Source organism: Salarias fasciatus, chromosome 3, assembly GCF_902148845.1.
Source record: "Salarias fasciatus chromosome 3, fSalaFa1.1, whole genome shotgun sequence".
NCBI classification, from domain to species: domain Eukaryota; kingdom Metazoa; phylum Chordata; class Actinopteri; order Blenniiformes; family Blenniidae; genus Salarias; species Salarias fasciatus.
In genome coordinates, this window is record NC_043747.1 from 19211361 (window position 1) to 19219285 (window position 7925).

Sequence of the window (7925 nt, forward strand, 5' to 3'; positions counted from 1 at the left end):
CCAACCAGTCAAAGTCACTGAAGCTCTAATGTCTTCATGTTTCATCTTTATTTCAGTGTTTTGTGTCCTGCTCTGCAGAGGCTGTGCTGCAGGTGATTCATTTACACTCTCCTCTCTTTTAGCACTTTTACGATTATTGGTTTTTATTTCATCGTTGTTGTTCTGACATGAACAACTGATAACGGAGAATCTTCAAAATGTATTGTTGTATCAGCTACTTCTACAGGAGTCAGTGTGTTTTGACTGGATGCATGTTGGCTGGTGCTCCACCTCAGAGTGAAAACTGTCCAGTCCAGGGAGCCTTTCCATGTGGAGTTTGCATGTTGTCCCTGTGCATGTGTGGGTTTTGTATGAGGACTCCAGCGCTGCCTGTGTGCTTTGTTTTCTATTTGTTTCTTGGTGCTGTGCTGAAGATTGACCCTGGCTGGTCGACTCTTTTCATTGGAGAGTTTGTTACTCTGACATGTGACATTGAAGGAGCAGAGGCAGGCTGGGAATACAGTTTCTACAAGAACAACAATACTCTCCTGATTACCAAGGAACTTATTACTACATGTTCCACATAATATCCACATACAATAGTGGTGAATATGATTGTGTTGGTCATCACAAGTGGTCATCTCAAACACAGAAAAGTAAAACTGTCTCTTTTACTGTCGCAGGTGAGTCCCGAACATGTTATCAACATGACCAACAGCAGTTAAACAGAACTCTCTCTTCTTCATTTTATCATCATTCTGACACACAATATAAGCTGTATTGATCCTGTGGTGTCTGTACTGTCAAACTTGATTCTTGACTAATATTATTCTCTTCCATACTGCATGGTGGTGCAGTGATTAGTGCTCTTACCTCACAGCAACAAGTTCCTGGGTTCAAATACAGATCGTAGGTGACGGGTCAGACTGAGAGCATTTTAAAAGCCCCTATGCAGAGAAAAAGAACAAAGGTGGTTACGTTGCCCGGTATGGGTATGGCGCAGCTGGGGCCCCACCCTGGAGCCAGGCCTGGGGTTGGGGCTTGTGAGCGAGCGCCTGGTGGCCGGGCCTTTGCCCACGAGGCCCGGCCGGGCTCAGCCCGAAGGGGCGACGTGGGCCTGACCTCCAGTGGGCCCACCACCCGCCGAGGTAACCGTAGGGGCCGGGTTGCCATGTGGATTGGGTGGCAGCCAAGGGCAGGGTGCCCAGCGACCGGATCCCCAGACACACAGACTAGCTCTCAGGACATGGAATGTCACCTTGTGGGGGGGAAGGAGCCCGAGCTTGTGAGGGAGGTTGAGAGGTACCGGTTAGCTATAGTCGGGCTCACCTCCACACATGGCCTGGGCTCCGGAACCTAATCTCTTGAGAAGGGCTGGACTCTCCACAACTGACTGACAATACTTTAAAAGTAACTAATTACAACGCAAAGTCACTGTTGCTTTAAAAAAAACATATTTGATGATGTCAAAAAATTTGGATCGTCTCTTAATAGAACTTTAACATCTTAATTTATTATGAAACTGAATAAATGATGAATGAAATAAATGAACACTTGACAGAATAAATCACAAACTGGAAATAGACACAGATGGATGTTAATTCATGTATGTGCTTCAGGATAAAGTCACAATACATTGAAAAGTTGTTTTTGAATTAAATCAGGATAAAAATGAAGAAACAAAGTTTTCAGAGTTCTTTAAAGGTGTGTGTTGTTTTTCCATCCACAGAGAAACCCAGGGCTACACTGACATCAGGCACCACAACCATCTCAGTCGGAGGCTCAGTGAGTCTTTCCTGCTCTGTGAGAGACTCTGATGGATGGAAATATGAGTTTTATAGAAGAACATCATCAACCAGCTGGGAGAAACTAGTTGAAACAAATGTTGGGGACAATGGAGTCATCCAGGTATCTAAAGGAGGAATTTATCTCTGCAGAAGAGAGAGAAAAACACCAGGTTATGTCTCTGACATGAGTGATGAAGCCACAATTTGGATAACATGTGAGTTCAGTATTCTTGTAAGAAATTAATTTGTTGTGTTGATCAGCATAGAAATACTGATCAAACAAAGTGTTTGTCTTTGTTTCCTCATATCTGGTGGAAACAGTCACCAACAAGCCTGTCATAACACAACAACCCAGCTGGTCTCAGATATTCCAGGGTGAGAAGATCACTCTGACATGTGAGGTCCAGGGAGGAGAGAAGACTGACTGGAGGTATTCCTGGAGGAGAAACTCACGATTACTTCCAGAGGATGAAAAGTTGTTACAATTCACTGCTTCTGAGTCCCTCAATGGAGAGTATGACTGTATGGCCACAAGCAGAGATGACGTTTATTCTTCAACCACATGGAGTGAAGCCTTCACAGTGTCAATGTTACGTAAGTGATGTTTGTTGGTTTTTCTTCTTTTTGTGAGATTGATATTCAATGAGATAATAAAACATAACAATGTAGCTATTAGCTAATATCAGGACATTGCTGGGCTGCCAGTCCACCCATTAAGAAGAAAGAAATATTTTAATTATATTACACAGTGATTTCACTGTTTTAATACATTCTCTCATTTGGGTTTTGGTGTTTTAGAAAAGTCATATCAACACATCTTCATCATCCAAGATATTCAAGCAAAGCAAACAAATACATGCTGATCAGATTCTGAAGTTTAGTTTTAGTTTAATTCATTTCCATTTTATTTGAGATGTCTGGAGCATGTTGAGCTTTGCGAATGTTGATATTGAAGTGTAACTTTACTATAGATTGACATGAGCTGGTTGGAGCTGACTGCAGACCAAGTATCAGAAGGGATTTTAAAATTTAAAATGATCGTGTTTGGTCATATTTGCCTCTGCGTATGAGATTTGACATGTTTAAGGTCAAGTTATTGTATCATAAATCGTGTGTGTGCGTCAGCTGGTTGACTTCAAACGTGACAGATCAAGCAGTACAGACAATGAAAGGACTGAAAGATTTAATTTCACTGTGAACCAGTCATTTATTTTTCTGCTTTAAAACTTATTTATTCAGACTTTATTCGAGATGTCTTTTACTGTATGTTATGTGTTTTGAGAGAGCTGCTAATCAAAATTGTGTTACCCCTAAATTCCACTGCGTGCGTTTCTGCTACGCTCTGCTCCGCTGCGCTCCGGACCGCTCCGTTTGTTCAAAACCCACCGCGTCCGCTTTGCTCCGCTGCGTCTCTATTCCGCCCGGCCGGAGAAGCAGAGCAGCGCATGCGCTATTTAGCATCGACCTCCAAAAGCTGAGCAGTCTGGGCCACACTGGCATCTTTCTCTGTACATCCTGTAGAAAGGATGACTGGGGTCATATAAAATTTTATGATTCTCCACTTCCAAATTCAGCGTCTCTTCATCCTGGTTGTTGTGCTTCAACACGCTGAATTTCATGCAACAGGATGTTGATATTCGGGCCATTCAGAATAAAATGCATACATGGTCCTGAATAGGCTATGTATTTCGTAGAAAACACGAAATTTATGGACAATAGCCTGCAAATGGGCCATATATGCAGCTGTGTAAACATTCAGAAACGTTCGACTATAGCTCGATTACAGGCAAAACAGAAGTTTGTCAAGTAAAATTTGATAGTGTGTTTTAATTTTTGTTTGCTCGCTTTTTAAAGTGTATATTTTAATCAGTATGGTATGTCTATTCGTGATATATCCGACAATTAATGTGACGAAAAAAAAAACGTCTTTTAACAGTTTAAAGTTTTTAATAAAGACAAAATGATTTTATTTTGTATAAAACCGGAGGTTGTTGGAGTTCTCTTTCCTGTTTGGTGCATCTGAACTGTGGAAATTTATGCGTACGGAGACCTGACGGACCGGACAGGAGAGAAAAATAGACCTCGGCTCTATTTTGGACTGACGGAGCGGAGCGCAGCTGAGCGGAGCTGAGCGGAGCAGAACGGAGGCTGTGAAATCAGCTACAGTCATTAAAATAGGAACGTATTTGCTGCGGCGGTCGGACCGGAGCTGAGCTGAGCGCAGACAGAGCGGACCGGAGGATGTGGAATTTAGGGGTTATGCTCTGCACAGTGACAATAAAGAGTCTTGATTCTTGATTGATTCTTGGATGAGAAAACAATCTGCAGTATTTTGTTATATTATTTCAGGTTCAGCACTAAGTTCCACACATGGTTAGTTTTCAGTGGATGCAGACCTGCAGACTTCTCTGAATGTGAGAGCCATGTGTGCAGAGGGTTGTGAGCATGAAGATCAGGTCAACTGAGAAGCTTTCCTGCGGATCTTTTGTTTGGAGTTTTAGTTTGGTGTTACAGTAAAAGAATTGATGAGGGTGAGATTTAGGGCAGAGACCAGGAAGAAACTGACTATTTGGCACCAACCAGCTGGAGGGCAGAGGAGACGGAGCCCACCTGCTGATGAAGCCAGCTGATAAGAACAGGAGTGAATGAGACCCAGAGGAAGGACAATATATTATGCAATAAGGAGGACCCTGATGACAGGTGTGAAGTTGGAATCAGTGAAGAGCTCGGGGCTCTCTGGTGCTCGTTCTGACACAGTTAAGGAGAAGCCATGAGGGCACTCTGCTTCTGGTAGGGGGAAACAGACTTCTCGAAGGGGTGGAAAACACTTCATCTGTTGTAGCTTATGGATGAATAAATATGATGATGGAATTCTGTTGTCTGTCTCTTCCAACTTCAATAATGAAAGAAAGAAAAGAAAGAAATTGAGGCGGAGAAACGGAAGTTTAACAATGTACTTTGTGACAAAATGTTCCAAAAAATGTTTTTGTTCTTTTTTAACCACATCCAGGCCAACATGTATTACATTTTAATTTGAGAAAATAACCTCTCTCCTTCAGGACCAAAGCTCTCTGTGTCTCCATCATGGTTGATTCCTGGCGCTTCAGTCACTCTGGTCTGTCACACTGAGCCTCCGTCAGCAGGGTGGAGCTTCTACTGGTTCAAAGCTGTTCCAAACTCTCAGGATTCCTACACCTATGAGCCTCTACCTGGTACCAGCAGTGGGACAGCAAACAATTCCTTCACAGTTCATGGACAGACACACACAGCAGGATATGCATGTTCAGCTGGACGAGGGGATCCGCTGATTTACACACAACACAGTCGTCCCACATTTGTCTGGTCTTCAGGTCAGTTTGTCTTTCTGGAACACTTGAACTGTTGTCTTCCAGCAGCCACAATAGAAATGCCATCCTTCACTGAGCCTTGATGTTTTGTCCAGGTGTTCATCCATCAGCGTCTCTCACAGTGAATCCTGACAGAGTCCAACACTTCACCTCTGAATCTCTCTCACTGACATGTGAAGGAAGCTCTTCCCAGTGGAGGCTGATCCAGTTTCTGACTGACGACTCGCTGTTGAGCTTTCTTCCTCCAGCTACAATCAATGGATCAACATATATTAAGAATGAGGCTCCAAGAAAAGCTGTGTACTGGTGTGAGTCTGGAACAGAGTTCAGCAATGCAGTCAATATCTCCACACACTGTGAGTCGTCTTTTTCTCTGCTCGTTGGGAGTTTTGAGGCTGTTTTCAATTTTATTTATAACAACATTTAAAAAGTAATTAAAAAAAAAAGAAAAATTGAATGAAAATCAAAGCTGTTGTGATGTGAATGTGTTTGATTTTCTGTCCTGTGATGAAGTGTTGAACTGTCCAGCGTGTCCTCTGCCCTCACCCAGAGTCTGCTGAGATTTAACTCCAGCAGCCTGGAACATTCAGTATGATGGAGCGCTACAGAAGATGGACAGATGGATGAAAAACACCAACTTATTAGTGTGTATTTTCCATCCTCATCATCTCACCTTCTAATGAATGAACTGAACTTTGTTTTCCAGCTGATGGCGTTATCCTGGTGAGCCCTGTGTATCCTGTACCTGTGGGAGAGTCTGTAACTCTCCTCTGTGTCATGAAGACTGGAAATATTCCCTCTGATGTGTTTTTCTACAAAAACAACAAACTTATTGAAAATGAGAGACGAGGAGAGATGAAGATCTCTGCAGTGTCAGAATCAGATGAAGGTTTCTACAAGTGTCAGTACAATGGAAGAGAATCAGCACAAAGCTGGATGGCTGTGAAAGGTGACTAACTTTTTACATGTTCTCTCCTAAAATTATAACTTCTTTGTGATGTTAACTCTTGATAAGATATAAATCAAGACCTTCCAAATAGATGGCTACTATAAGGATAAATAAATAATAATAAATAAATAAGGATCCACATTGAGACGAATTGCACTCTGAGAATATATCTCTTCATATTGAGTGTAATTAAACATGTCTCTGTGCCTTTATATGTAATAAAATGTGTTGGACATCATTAAACCGAACATATTTCAATGTTTTTATGAGCTATTATTGTGATTGCATTAGTTCAGAGAACAGGAAGTTACCAAATATGGTCACTATCCTGATCAATACTTCCAACCATGAGTTTTAATCTTCCATAATATTCATTGTTGCAGTGTCCAGATCTGAGAGCTCTTCATTCCATGTCTGGTTGATCTTTAGGCTGGTTTGTGGTTTTTTGCTTATTTTCATCCTCTGCCTGCTGTGGTGCTACAAATGCAAAAAGAGTGAGTTGATTTTAACTTTATAACCTCCTGAAAAATGATGATGGACTTAATTTTATACAATAAATAACATTCTGCACAGTATGGTTTGATATGATTGATTTGTTTTCCAGGGTCATGCTGGAGCAGGTTGGTATGACGCTCATCTCTGGTTTTAATTGCAATAAGCTGCATGTTCCTGAATAATTTGCTTCATTTTCAGACGTATTGAGTCTTTGTATGTCAATCAAAGTTCTGCGACAAACCAGCCAGTGACCCAGAGTGAAAGTCAACTTTACTCCTCTCTCCTGCACGGTTCACTTTTAGAATTAATACTCTCTTAATATCATCTGGTCTGACTTTACCTGCTTGCTGAAGTGTCTGATCTGCATTTCTTTGACTTCTTCTAGGTGATGTTTCTCTTTATGAATCCCTCAGACGCCCTGGAAACCCTGCAAACGGTCAGTCTGACACAAACCTTCTATGAAATAAAGTCCAGGTTGAGTCTTGAGCTTGTTGCAGCGACCTCAGTGAAAAGGAAGTGCAGAGCAGAGAAACATGATCAAATAGTACTGATGGAAATTTATATGATATCAATACAGGTGAACCAGCTCAGGATTACATCAATGTCACATCCCACCAGCTTGATGATCTTCATGAATGATGTGAGTACGCAGAGTAAGAAATAAAGGAAAGTTTCTCCATTTTGTGAAAATATATGTGAAAAACTATTTAAAATTCCAAACTTGAACTGAATTTTAGGACGGAGGAAGGAAAAGCCATAAATCAGTGTCAGTGATGCCAGTGGAGCCTCATCTTCAGGACTGGAAACCACAGCAGAGTCCGAGAATCAACAGGTTCTGATTAAAACATGAAAAGCGACTGAAACCAGATCAAGCCTGGTGGTTGAAACAAGGAGCTGCTCCTCATGCACAGAATACACACTGTGTGTAGGACGGTGTGTGGAGGAAGAGGCTTCATTCCACATGTTGTCTTCAGTGAAAATGTCTGGTTGATTGATTGATTCCGTCATTTTTTCACAGTTTCACATCAATTGTCACGTCAGTCAAAGTTTGTTGTGATTATTAGAGGATTGTAATTTGAAATCTGCACAGGTCTTCTTTGTACAAAGTCTCCAACTGTTCTGCTGATTATTATTGTTTTATCATTTCTTTTTTGTCACTTTTTCACTTTTCACTTCAGTTTTTTCAAACTTTTTTTTACTCTTTTATGTACTTGAATAGTTACAGCTCACGATCAGCGTGATTACAGTACAAGCACTGTCTAAAATACAATGATATTGCAATGTAATTAATGTTCTTTAACTTCAATTTTGGCATATTAAATATTTCATCTGTGTAAGCCTTTCTTCTTCTTCTTGTTTCATATTTCT

At 41.2% G+C, this 7925-nt stretch overlaps 2 long non-coding RNA genes across 2 annotated transcripts; both read left to right on the forward strand.

The window, feature by feature from the left end:
* Positions 1–2139: 2139 nt before the first annotated feature.
* LOC115386062 (uncharacterized) lies at positions 2140–5934 on the forward strand. The gene is made up of 4 exons (XR_003931261.1): positions 2140–2360; positions 4826–5116; positions 5209–5469; positions 5820–5934. It is a non-coding gene; the product is annotated as an uncharacterized LOC115386062 (long non-coding RNA).
* Positions 5935–6786: 852 nt separating this feature from the next.
* Positions 6787–7595, forward strand: LOC115386067 (uncharacterized). The gene is made up of 4 exons (XR_003931266.1): positions 6787–6847; positions 6943–6993; positions 7135–7197; positions 7295–7595. It is a non-coding gene; the product is annotated as an uncharacterized LOC115386067 (long non-coding RNA).
* The last annotated feature ends 330 nt before the right edge of the window (positions 7596–7925 follow it).